This window comes from Panthera pardus, unplaced genomic scaffold, assembly GCF_024362965.1.
Source record: "Panthera pardus isolate Hobbes unplaced genomic scaffold, ASM2436296v1 HiC_scaffold_6, whole genome shotgun sequence".
Classification (NCBI taxonomy): Eukaryota; Metazoa; Chordata; class Mammalia; order Carnivora; family Felidae; genus Panthera; species Panthera pardus.
Genome location: NW_026526991.1, coordinates 5,196,468 through 5,207,960, shown reverse-complemented (window position 1 = coordinate 5,207,960; position 11,493 = coordinate 5,196,468). Strand labels below are relative to the sequence as shown.

Genomic DNA, 11,493 nt, shown 5'->3' with positions numbered 1-11,493 from the left:
CAAATGTCGGTGTAACTGGGAGATGGACTGTGTCTGGTGCCCATACTTCCCCTGTCCTCCCTCTGTCCCAAAGCCCGGAAACACAGGACCCCTGAGAACTGCGTCGACCCTTCGGTGGCCACGCTTCTCCCTCTTCCTTTCTCTCCTTCCTTGGTGTTTTCTGAGCATCTACTCTGTGCCCCGGTGGGGGTCCCGGAGACACACCCGATGTCAGTGCCTCTCCCCTGCAAATTTAGCACCCCACTGTTACGTCCTCGGGGGACCCTGCTCTCATTCCCACCCAGATAGATACCTACAGAGAGACGCCTGGTGGGGGATCTGAGGACCCCGGCTCTAGCTAGAGTCCTGGTTTAGTTGTGTTTGGCTGCGTGACCCAGGCGAGCCACCTGCCTTCTCTCAGCCTCAGGATCCGTCTCTCCCAAATGGATGTTTTGTCGTAAACAGTCTCTGAGGTTTCTTCTGCTTGTTCAGGGCTCAGCGAGCTTGCCTGGTACACGCAGCGGAACCCAGCCCAGTTTACACGCACATCGCCTCGGCAAACGGGAAACAAAGGCGTGGTGCGGAGAGCTGGCGCTACGGAGAGGTGACACCAAGGACAGCAGGGGGACTGCTTAATGTAAGAGGAGGGCCGCGGGCTGGGTCTGGAACCAGGTGGGAGTAGGTAGGGCAGGGGCCAGCGGGAGGCACGGCAGGTGGGAAGAAATAAGATACGCTAGACCGGGTTGGGCACCCGGTTCCGATTCCGGGTGTCGCCGGGACCACGGGGGGAAGCCCCTTGTCACCTCCTAACGGGGAGGTCTCAGCCCGGGGGTCTCGACACTCCACCCGGCGCGAACAGTCTGTGACTCTTAGGCGGTCAAACCGCCTGTCGACTCCACCCAGGAGGAGCTGACGAGTGGGGGAGACCGTGAACTCTGAGCCAGCCATTGACTCTGCGGCGAGGGCAGAGAGAACCCGTCACGGTGCACCTGCCACACAAGCTTGGGCCCACGGGCACCATCGCCAAGGCGCGCTGAGCCTTTGCCAAATCTACACATCAGATGACAACTTGATTCTCACGCTTGGATCCCTGTAAGCTAGTTGGCACCGGATGTCTGAGCCACAGTCCCTAAATCTGTCCCTCACCATTGACGGAAGGAGTCTGTGCTCTATTAAAAGCATTCTTCAAGCACCGGAGAATGCGAAATGTGTTTAAAATATAAAAATCAACCAGAAAATGCATTTTTCTTCTCTTCACAGTTGTCATCTTTGCATATCTCCATGGCGTTGAGCGCCAGCTGGGAACAGAAGTCCTAAAATACCCAAGCGAGGCCATCTCTGCAGAAGGAGAGACTCTCGACGGAGCCAGCAAGACTCTCTCTCTCCTCCAATTTATGCATCCTCAAAAAACTTTTAAGTGGATTGGTTGAAATCTTGTTTTCCCCCTAGTGTTCCTGTCTCTCAGTTCTCCCCTTTTATACTCCATGGTATGTGTGATTTCCAGAAAAAACAAATCCCAAATACAATTAGTAGCTAGGAACCCGTCTCACTGTGCTGAAGAATGACTGGCCGTTTGGACCTCTGTGTCCACTTAGGCTGTTCCCCTCTGCCCGGATTGCCATTCCTCAACGTGGGTGACGCCGATTTCGGCTTTGAGCTCAGTACAGGTGGGGTCCTAATCCAAGGACCCCCGTGTCCCTCTCCCACCACTTCCCGGGCTGCTGCTTTGCCCTCACTGGTGCCCAGTGACCATCTGCTTCTTGAGGCTGGTCACGTCTCTTCCTGGGGGTAAAGAAGTTAGCTTCCTAAGAGGTGGTCGGTCAGTGAAACCTTGATGACTGGAACGTTCCCACTGGCTGCGGAATTCAGCCGCCCCTCCACAGGTCCTTGTTCTGCAAGCACGTCATTTGTTACTTGCCGCACAGGCCCCCTCTGGCCCGGCCGTGCTGCTCAGGGGCCCTGACCTACACGCCCAACGCTCTCTTCCTCAACGGTCTCTTCTCATGGACCATTTAGCCTCATGGAAAAGCCTTTCCTGCTATTTCTTTTAAAAAATTTTTAATGTTTATTTTTCGAGAGAGAGAGAGAGAGAGGCACAGAGAGGCAGACGCAGAATCCGAAGCAGGCTCCAGGCTCTGAGCTGTCGGCACAGAGCCTGATGCAGGGCTCAAACTCGAACCGTGGGATCATGGCCTGAGCCAAAGTCAGATGCTTAACCGGCTGAGCCACCCAGGCGCCCCCTCCGATTTTACCAGAGACATCAGGAGGGCTGCTGGTCATGTCAGACGGACTGACTTTCAGTGGCCGGTGTCTGCCTCTGTCCGGGGTCTCTATGCCACTTGGGCCCCGCCCTCCCCAGGGGAGAAGGCCAGAAGCACCCTCAGCCCGGAGCATGGGGGACTGCTATGTCCCGTCTTCACCGTTCTCAGAAGAATTCTCAGAAGGGAGCGTGCCAGGCGTTAGAGCCTCGAATTCCGAAGGAGTGATAATCCCTTGTAATCGTATATTGGTTTGCATTTGTTAAGAAAACATCTGAGTAACTTCTCAGGTTTCCTGGCCAAAGACTCCATTCACAGCCCCAAGTCGAGGGAAGGAGGGACGGTGCCCGTTCGTCTTCTCACCGCTCGGCTGAGTGCGGCGCTCCGTTCCTATCACATCATCCATACGCGCTTGTTCCCGAACGAAAGGCAAATTAAATGCTAAACAGCACTAATTACAAGCTGCCGCAAGACCCTGGCTCTTAGTGAAGAGAATTACCTGTGATTGGCGGGGGGTTGCAGGTTGCCCAGATGTATGGGACATGAAATTAGCTTCGAGCTGCTGCTTTATTCCGGAGGGTGGGCCGTTACTGTCACGGAATGTTCAGGGGGCGGGATGCGTTAAGATTCTAAGTGCCGGGGTTCTACACCGCGGAATCTCGTTCGGGAGCAAGGTAAGTGGATTTCGATCCCTGTTTCCGTGAAAGGAGACAGCCCGTAACTGAGCTCACGAGTGGATCAGCGCACCGGAGGGGAACGAAAGCAGGCAAAAAGGCTACACGGGGCCTGCACAGTCTCCACGTGCAATCCTAGAGTAGGTACGAGAATGACCCCCTGTTTACAAAGAGTAATCAATTATCTGTAGTGACAGTATCTAAAATGTAAAATTTAGGGGCGCCTGGGTGGCTCAGTCGGGTGAGCATCTGACTCTTAATTTCGGCTCAGGGCATGATGCCAGGGTCGTGGGATCGAGCCCCCATCAGGCTCTGCGCTGAGCAGAGAGCCTGCTTAAGATTTTCTCTCTGTCCCTCGGCCTCTTTCTCTGACGCATGCTCTCCCAAAAAAAAAAAAAAGAAAGAAAGAAAGAAAGAAAGAAAGAAAGAAAGAAAGAAAGAAAGGAAGGAAAATACAGTTTCTGGCTGGTTGTACTAAAATGAGAAGCTGTATCAGCTGTCAAGGTAAATATCAGAGAGAAAGCATCTATTTTAGTAAAGGAAAAAAAGAACCACGGTAGCTTTTCCAAAGGAGCTACTTATACCCTCATTTGTTTTTCTTTATTTATTTTTCTTTGAAGGGCAGCTCAGGTGACTCTGGTGTCCATCTCACAAGGCCGTGAAAAGGACAGTAGTCAGGGAAATCTCTCGTAGCAGATTTCCCAGGGATGTCCTCAGCCCCCATTTAGATGCATCACGTATCTATGCCCTGTGTTTGCTGTTCCCTCCTTCTTTATTAATAGACCAGGCGGAAAATAGTACTTAACTTCTTAGGGGTTAATCAGTTCCTGCTGTGTATTTCTCCTCTTGAAGGCGTAACCTCCGTTTATAACCTCATGACTGATGACTGTGAAATAATTCCAGGCTCGGTCTTCGTGCCCAGTCTCCAAGGCGTACGTCATTGTGATGAGCACTCAAAACCTGGAGGGAGGGACAGAGGATTGTTGCCACACAGCTCTCCACGATCCCAGGTTTCCTCCCGATTGCTGACGGAATGAGCTGTCTGCTGGATGTTGTAAGTGTGAAAATATTTTCGCCACAACTTCCCATGGCTTGCTTCTCCAGATTATCACGAAAGGTTTTGAGCAGCAGATTCCTGCATGGGAATGAGTAGTGGAGACTGTAGCAGTGTCTTGGGCAGGGAGCGTTATACATTTAAATGATGCTGGAAGGTATCATGGACAAGGTGATAGGTTCGGCCCTGTTGAAAGGAGACCCGCTGTAGGACATCTAAGGGAGCCGGCAGCATTCTTTGGAAGGTATGGTCAAGGAAGACCGAAAATCTCCAACAAACTCCTTGGGGCCACCATCACTTTACAGAACTCTGGTCTGTGTGAACAAAGATCACACGCAATCTAAAGGATTTTATGGGCTCATCAGGACAATAAACAAATGAGGTGAATTGAGGTCTTGTTAAAAACAAAACACCTAAGTTAACTCTTTGCATGGAAGTGAAGAGTTTCCAGGAGCAGGGAAAAAGCTCTGGAGTGAAGATGCTCTTAAGAAAAAAAGGAAAAGAAAAGAGAATTATATGACAAAACCTCATGTCAGATTTTTTTTACTGTTTATTTTTGAGACAGAGACAGAGACAGAGACAGAGTATGAGCAGGAGAGGGGCAGAGAGAGAGGGAGACAGAATCTGAAGCCAGCTCCAGGCTCTGGGCTGTCAGCACAGAGCCCCATGTGGGGCTCAAACTCACGAGCCGCGCATGACCTGAGCCGAAGTCGGATGCTTAACCAACTGAGACACCCAGGTGCCCCTCGTGTCAGATTGATTTAGTCACTTAAATACATGAAAAAAAAAATCATCCTTGTATTCAAGGAAATAAGGATTTTCAGTTTCCTGATTCTTGGCTATGTTGCCCCCAATCATATGCTTCACAATTGAGTTCAGACCAGCTCACAGGACATTTATTAAGTCCCTACTAAACAGTTTGCTCACACAGCCAGCTACCCGTTTTTCACCTATAATTTTCTCTCAGAAAAGAGTGTTAACATTTACCACAATTGGTCATATGGTGAGCCAGAAAGTCAGTCTCAAACAATTTCAATAAACCAAAATCTTACCTTTGTGTTTCTTGGACCACAGTGGAATTAAGCCGGAAATCAATAACAAAAATACAGCTAGAAAATGCCCAAATGTCTCTAATTTAATATAGCTCTGTACTACCATGGGTCAACAGAGACATCGCCATGGAAATTCAAGCCAGATTTTGAATTGAATGCTAATTAAAATCTATCCTATCAGAGTTTGGAGGATGCAGGTACAGTCATGCTTAGAGGGGGATTTAGAGCCTTAAACACGACCTAGAAAAGAAACAAGGGTGAAAACCAGTGATTTAAATATTCATATCAAGATGCTAGGAAAAGGAGAGCAGCAAATTAAATCCAAAGGAAAGAAAGAAGGAAAAATAACGAGCAAAAAATCAATGACGTGATTTTCTTTGAAAAGGCTAATAAAATTGATAAACCAAAAAAAGATAAGGTATCTCTTTGGATCTGACCGTCCCAATCTGCCTGGACTGTTCAGGCTACACTGAAAGACTCATGTCTCAGGAAACCCCTCCACCCCCTGGCAAGCAAGGTGGTTGGCCACCCTAGATCCTACAGACCCTGTACTAAGGGGACGTTATAAACAACGTTATGCTAATAAGCTTGACAATTAAGATGATCTAGACAAAGTATTTGGAGAACATAAGTTGCCAAAATAGACACAAGAAGAAACAGAAAATCTGAATAGTCTTATAAGTAACATAGAACTTAAACCAATTATTAAAAACCTCCCATGAAGAAAACTCTAGGGCAAAATACCTTCGCCAGTGAATTTCCCCCAACATTGAAGCCAAACGCAAATATCACACGAGCTTTGAGAGAGCCGGGAAAGTGGAAGCACTTTCCAACTTACTCCGAGGCCAGTATAACCTCAGTATTAAAATCTGGCCAGAGCATCACAGAGAAAGGGAAGTCGCTGGTCACTGCCTCTCATGACAATGACCAAAGACTGGCAAACTACTTTTTGCAAAGGGCCAGAGAGTCAACGTGTGTGCCACACGGCCTGTGCTTCACCGGCTACACTCCGCACCGTAGAGCAGAAGTAGCCCCCGGGTGGCGCGTAAATGAATGTGTGTGTGGCCGTGAACCCAATAAAACTTGGGGTGTCAAATAGACAAACATCCTAAATAAACATTAGCCAATTTAATCCAGTGATACATAAAATAGTAAAGAGTTGCCCCTGGAATTCAAAGAAATTTCAACATGAAAAATTCATCACATTAGGGTCACCTGGGTGGCTCAGTCGGCTAAGTATCCGACTCCAGCTCGGGTCATGATCTCACAGTTTGTGGGTTCAAGCCCCACGTGGAGCTCTGTGCTGACAGCTTGAAGCCTGGAGCCTGCTTCGGATTCTGTGTCTCTTTCACCCTCTGCCCCTCCCCTGCTCATGCTCTCTCTCTGTCTCTCTCTGTCTCTCTCTCTCAAAAATAAACATTAAAAAAATTTAAAGAGAATGAAAAATTCATCACATTAACAGAATAAGGGAGAAAAACCATAGGATCGTTTCAGTAAGTGTAGAGAAAAGTTTGGCAAAACTCAACACCTGTTTAAAATAAAAATTCTCCGTGAACTAGGACGAGGAGGAGACTTTTAAAATCCGATCTTAATCTACAAACAAAACCCCAAAGCAAAGAGCACGTTCCGTGGGGAAACACTGAAAGCATGGTAACCAGACAAAGCTGCCTGCAATCACCACTCCTATTCATCACTATGCTGGAGAGCCTAGTCAGGACCATCCATCAAGAAAGCAAATCTAGGGGCGCCTGGCTGGCTCAGTCGGTTAAGCATCCGACTTCGGCTCAGGTCATGATCTCGCGGTTTGTGAGTTCGAGCTCTGCGTCGGGCTCTGCGCTGACAGCTCAGAGCCTGGAGCCTGCTCCCGATTCTGTGTCTCCCTCTCTCTCTGCCCCTTCTCTGCTCGTGCTCTGTCTCTCTGTCTCAAAAATAAATAAAACATTAAAAAAGAAAAACCAAATCTAAAATACAAGGATGAGAGAAGAAAAAATAAAACTCATTCACACACACAAGATTGTGCAAGTTAAAAATACCAAAGATGCTTAGTATTAACTGGAACTGATCCAGGAGAGTCACTGGCTATAAAGTCAGCATACAGAGCGGCAACGATCTTCCTGTATATGAACAATACGCAATGAGAAAGGGAATTCAAAAAAAGCAATACACTTCAGCACAGTTACAGACTTCTGTGCGTGAAAAGACCCTATCGAGAGAATGAAAAGAAAACCCACAGAATGGGAGAAAATGTTTGCAAAGGACACAGCTGATGAGGGTTTAATATCCAGAACACGTAACTCCCAGGACTCAATGAAAAGACAACCTCATTAAGAATAGGTAAAGGACTTGGATAAATATTTCTACAAAGAAGACCTACAAATGGCCAATGAGCATGTGAAAAGATGGTCAACATCACTGGTCGTTAGGGAAATGCGAGTCAAAAGCACAGCGAGATACTGCCTCAGGCTATTAAGGATGGCTGTCATCGGAATAAAACCAAACCCCCAAACCAGAAAATGACAAATGTTGGTGAGGATGTGGAGAAACCGTAATCCTCGTGCACTGCTGATGGGAATGTAAAATGCTGTAGCCATTGTGGAAAAAATTTCGTGATTCCTGTAAAAGTTAAACTGAGAATTGCCACGTAACCCAGGAATTCCACTCCGAGAAATACACCCCTAAAAATTGAAAAGACGGACTCAGAGACTCGTATGCCAATGTTCATAGCAGCATTATTGACTGTAGCCAAAAGAAACAAGTTGATAGTGCCCATCAACAGATGAATGGTTAGACATGGTTTTTTTTTCCGTTTTAAAAATTTTTCTGTTTCCTGATGCTTTGCCATCTCGGGGCCTTGCTCACACTGGAGTGACTGTCCCTCCCAAGGTTAGCCAATTTCTACAGATAGTAAAGATCTTGCCAAAATTACTCCAAGTAGCCAATGTTAAGCCTGCTGACCCTGCCTTGCCTTTCCCTTGGGAACCACAGGAAAGGCTCTGTCTACATTTTGTCCTCATTAGGCGGGGTTGTGCTGGTGAGGCTGTGACAATGGATGAGTGAGATCACAGTGTACATATTCTGGCAATGGAACCAAGAAGACTTTGCTGAAGGACTAGATGTGGCGGGGTGGGGGGGGGGGCGGTGAGGCAATGATCTTGCCGAGGGAAGACAAGGTTTCTTGCTTTGAGTGGTGCCATTTACTGACGTTGGCCAGAGTCAGGGAGGTCAGAGGACCAAGGGCTGTGTGGACGGCTGAAGTCAGAGGAGTCTCTGATTCATACCAGTGGAGGGGTCGCAGCTGGGGATAAGTGTGAGAGCACCACCTAGGTCAGAGCCAGAGGGGGAAAAATCACGAGTGGGGCCTGAGAACTGAGTAGTTGGTGGTTTAGGACGAAACTAGGGTTGTATGGCTTCAGAGGAACAGTAAGTGTTTCAGGTAGAAAGGTGATCCACTGGGCTGAATGCTCCTGAGAGGTGGAGGGAGGCAAAGTCGGGGACAGATGAAATATTCATGAAAATTGACCAGGTACCGGGGAGTCATGGAGCTATGCCTCTGGGAAAACTGATCGAGAGTGAATAGTAACTGAGAGACCCGTGTGGACAGATAATTCTGCAGAGAGTTGGGGTAGAAGCTAGAAGATAATTTTTTTTTTTTTTAAGATGTCAGCTACTGGAGCATATTTTATGAGGGAAGGAGGTCGGGGGGCGGGGAGGGAGGAAGGGAGGGAGGAGGAATGAGACGGCTGGCCTTTATGGGAGAGGCAATGACCTAAGCCCTTTTGCTCTCAGGACCAAACCTCTTGGCCTCAGATCTATTTACGCTCTTAAAAGAATTGAAGACCCCAAAGTGCTTTGGTTTTTGTGAGTTCTATCAATATTTACCACATCAGAAACAAAACAGATACAAATTTTGAATTTTGTTTACCAATTCATTTAAAATAGCAAGAAACCCATTACGTATGAACTTTTTTTTAATGAAAAATTATTATGCTTTCCAAAACAAAGTGTGTGAAAAGAGAGGCAGTTTTATATTTTTGCAAATCTCTTTAATGTCTGACTTAAGAGAAGACAGCTGGAATCTCCCATCTCCGTCTGCATTCAATCTGTTGCAGTGTCACACATCGTGTAGCTTCTAGAAAACCCTACTGCACCCCTCAAGAGAAAGTAAGAGTGAAAAGGCGAGTCCCATCTTCGTATTACTATGGGAACAGTTTGGACGATTATGGACTCCCTGAAAGGGTCTCAGGACCACCAGCGGTTCCCAGGGCACATTCTTGAGCACTGGCTGACCTAAGCAATGAAGTCTCTGAGAAGGCCATTGGGGGGTGGGGGTGGGGGTGGGTGGGATTGAGGACATAGGTCGAGAGGCTGGAGGAAGAGCAGCCTCTCTTTGGAAGAAGAGCAGAAGAGACGGGCGTCTAAGAGGCTGCGAGACAACAGTGTGCTCCAGTCGTTTGGAGTCGAGGGGACTGGAGGTGAGGCCAGGTGCCGGGGATGGGGAGGGAGGGTGCGGGAGGTCTGAGCGAGAGAAGATGGCAGTGCCCCTCGGTGAGAAGGAAGACCAGCTTCCCCGCGATGTGCAGTCAGGTTGCCCAGCGTGACAGCAGACGATCGCTTCGCCGCCGCCGCCAGAAATGGGTGCAGGGGGCTCCTCAGCAAGGCTGCCCCTCTGGTCCCTTCTCCCCGACAACGGAGAGCAGGGCCTGGCCTGCCTTGGTTCTAACTCCGGTTCTGCCATAGACCAGCTGCGTGTCCCGGGACAGAAGACCCCGCTCTGAGCCTCGGCTTCGTATCTGCAAACTGGAAATAATCAGGGGGACCGTGCAGGTGACACGGCCCCGGGGCGGAGAATGCGGAGGGAGGGGCAGGCTGGTCCCGCCTCCTCGCGGCTCTCGGGCTCCTGGGGGCCCGCAGGGCGCAACCACGCATGCGCGCTGCCTTTGGGCAAGGCCGCAGCACGTGCTTGGGGCCGCGCACCGACGCTCCTCCCTCCGTCGTGACCCAGGCCCCGCGCGGCTACGCCGCGCTCTTCCAGGCACGGGAGTCTGCCTCTCGTGTGGGGCCGGGCTTCTCTCCGGCCACGCGCTTCGAAGCGGTTCCGAGGGACCAGTCCGATCGCCAGCTCGCGCGAAGGCCACGTCGCAGAAACCCTCTCCCCTGACGCAGAAACCCTCGCCCCGGCGCTCCGCGGGTTCCCGCGCCCAGAAGCCTCAGGCTTCCGGCGGAAGTTCCTCCCGCGGGGGCGGAGCACCGGGCAGATCTGGTCACGCCCCTCCACTTACCGGCTTAGCCAATCGGAGCTGCTCTCCTTGTCGGGTGCGCAGACTCATATTCCAATCAACGAGTGCCGCCGTTGCTCGGGCAACAGCGTCCTAGAGCCGGCGAGTGGGCTGGGCTTCTGTGGCCGAGCGGCCTGGGGTCCCCGCGCCCTGCTGTGGCCCCGCGAGGCGGAGAATCGAGAAGGGGGCTCGGGTAAGGCGGCGCGGCCACGGCGTCCGGACCCCGCGCGCGAGCGGAGGGCGAGAGGAGGGCCGGGGCGGGCGGCTCCGAGGGTCCCACAGCCCTGAGACGGCTGCTGCCCGCCTCCGAGACGCCTAGCCTCCCTCCCGCAAACGTGACCTTGGGCTGGTGACTCGCTTACCCCGTTCGGCACGTGTGTCAGCCGCCGTCGCCGGCCCTGGCGCTACGGCGGTGACTAGTGCGGTCCTCTCCCCGTGGGCTGACGTCATATTTGGGGAAGACGGACCACCACGCGGAAGGTAGTGACATCTTCCCCCACCCCGGATGTGTGTGGGTCACACGGGAAGTGTGTGGCCTTCGGTCACTCCGGCTTACAGAATGTTTCGTGTCCCTATGTCATTTGTCCGCACAGCGCTCTTGAGTGTCATTGCCTGCCCCCTGTAGAGGGCGACTTGGACCCTGTGCCGCGAAGGGGATTGTCCAGACTTCGCACAACTAGGAAGTCGCGGAGCCCGAACTCAAACCCAGCACTTGCCTCATGTTAAAAAACAAACAAACAAAAAAACCCCCAACTCTTTCTAGAACATTCTTTTTTACCCCTTACACCGCCCACAGTTATCCCTGCCTCCCTCAGGAATTTTGTCCGGAAAGCACTTTGTGAAACGTCCTGTTGCAAAGAGCACGTTTAAGGTCACCGTCTGGGGCGCCCCGATCCTTTCCTTCTCCGTCTCCCGTTTCCTTCCCTCCTAAAAGTCTTTGCCTCGCAGAATGCCTTGCCCGTTAAGAGGACTCTTACTTGTCTTTCAAAAGAGTGATTTAAGGGGCACCTGGGTGGCTCAGTCGGTTGAGCGTCTGACTTCGGCTCAGGTCACGATCTCGCGTTCCGTGAGTTCGAGCCCCGCGTCGGGCCCCTGTGCTGACAGCTCAGAGCCTGGAGCCTGTTTCAGATTCTGTGTCTCCCTCTCTCTCTGACCCTCCCCTGTTCATGCTCTGTCTCTCTCTCTGTCTCAAAAATAAAT

At 50.6% G+C, this 11,493-nt stretch overlaps 1 protein-coding gene and 2 long non-coding RNA genes across 12 annotated transcripts in view; 2 read left to right on the top strand and 1 right to left on the bottom strand.

The window, feature by feature from the left end:
- Nucleotides 1-311: 311 nt before the first annotated feature.
- Nucleotides 312-1,519, top strand: LOC109265286 (uncharacterized). Its single transcript, XR_002079097.2, has 2 exons — nt 312-616; nt 1,240-1,519. It is a non-coding gene; the product is annotated as an uncharacterized LOC109265286 (long non-coding RNA).
- A 7,467-nt stretch (nt 1,520-8,986) lies between these two features.
- Nucleotides 8,987-10,731, bottom strand: LOC109265687 (uncharacterized). The gene is made up of 3 exons (XR_002079304.2): nt 10,656-10,731; nt 10,297-10,446; nt 8,987-9,814 (listed from the first exon to the last, which is right to left on the bottom strand). It is a non-coding gene; the product is annotated as an uncharacterized LOC109265687 (long non-coding RNA).
- EFCAB6 (EF-hand calcium binding domain 6) overlaps nt 10,408-11,493 on the top strand; it is a 241,550-nt gene continuing 240,464 nt past the window's right edge. For 5 of the 10 annotated variants that reach the window (XM_019447136.2, XM_053895851.1, XM_053895852.1 and 2 more), the window contains exon 1: nt 10,408-10,486. The gene's annotated coding sequence lies outside the window, so the exon portion shown is untranslated. Of the gene's footprint in view, nt 10,487-10,532; nt 10,774-11,493 lie in introns of those variants that run through there. The other 5 variants (XM_019447137.2, XM_019447132.2, XM_019447131.2 and 2 more) reach the window with 2 other exon arrangements.